The following is a 1,492-nucleotide window of genomic DNA, read 5'->3' as shown; positions in this document are numbered from 1 at the left end:
TAAGGGACAAAAGGCACGCATTAGAAGGCACTAATTAATATCAGGGAAGATGGAGGGAGTAGTGCACATTTTCCTTTCTTCTGTCTCCTGAGAGAATACAGCGCTTCTTTAAGGAATCCCAGAATCATTCCAGTGAAGCAAACTCTCCCAGCTCCAGCTCTTCTTTTGTAAGATGGGAACAATAATACTGCGTTTGCGTAGTTATATCAGCCTCGAATGGGCTTGGGTCTGCCCATTTTTTAGTGTCGGTTTGGCACAGAGTAGGTGCTCGGTAAACAATTATTCTCAAAGTCAAATAATTTAATCTTCATGACTTTTTTTCATTCTTTCTTTTTTCTTTTATTTTCCCTTTGGCTTTAAAGGCATCCAAAATGGAAACAACCGTTCAAGCCACTGCAGCAACCTTACACCCCATGTTCCCAGGCAGAAGCGTGGACGTTTCCAAACCTAACAGTCTTAGTCCTGGTAATACAGTTCACTGATGAAATTTCCATCATGTTTCTGCTGTCCCAGCATTTTTACTCATACTAAGACTTACAAGACCAGAGCCGGTACCCACAGAGCTGAGGGGTATTAGAGACTGCATTGGAGCACGTTGTGGGGCTGGGTAGAACAGACCAGGCCAGGATGGACAGGAAATTAGCATTACGGGTTAATTAAGATATAGTGAGTTACTTAAGGAATCATGTTTCTGCATTATTAGTATAAGAACGCGTAGCCAATGTAAACGTTTCCACACCATAGATTTGGTAGAGTTAAAAGGAAAAGGTCAACACGCACTCATAGATGCACACAACCTACATATTGCCCAGAGATAACCACACTTAACTGGCTGTGTTATCCTTCCAGAACTTCTGTCATGCATTTGCATACAAATACATCTACATATGCAGATGTGGTCGTATTAAAACACATGTAAGTGTGGTTATTCCACATGCCATGTTTTGTAACTTGCTTTTTTGATTTGACAGGTTGATTTGTTTAATGTTAGCACAAATGGATATTCTACATATTTTTTAAATGCTACTTTTATTCCCTGATATGGAGGTATCACCCACAGTTTATTTAAATAATTCTCTTTTGAGTAATTAAATCTGTTTCCAAACGTCTACTCAGCAAAAAAAAAAAAAAAATTGCTTCACAGGACATATATACTGCTTTGTGCAATTGTGTTTTTCTCTGGAATACTATTCATATTAGTTTGCTGTGGCTGCCATAATAAAATATCACAGACTGGGTGGCTTAAACAACGGAAGGTTATGTTCTCAAGGTTTGAAGTCTAGAAGACCAAGATTAAGGTGCCGACAGATTTGGTGTCTGGTGAGGGTCTCCTGCCTGGCTCATAGACTCCACCTTCTTGGTGTGTGTTCCCATGGTCTTTCCTGGATACACGCTCCTGGAGAGAGAAAGAACTCTGGAGCCTCTTCCTTTTGTAAGGGCACTATGTCACAGGGCCCACACTCATGATCTCATCTAGACCTAACTACCTCCC

Source organism: Prionailurus viverrinus, chromosome A3 (assembly GCF_022837055.1).
Source record: "Prionailurus viverrinus isolate Anna chromosome A3, UM_Priviv_1.0, whole genome shotgun sequence".
Classification (NCBI taxonomy): Eukaryota; Metazoa; Chordata; class Mammalia; order Carnivora; family Felidae; genus Prionailurus; species Prionailurus viverrinus.
This window is presented reverse-complemented; position numbering follows the sequence as displayed.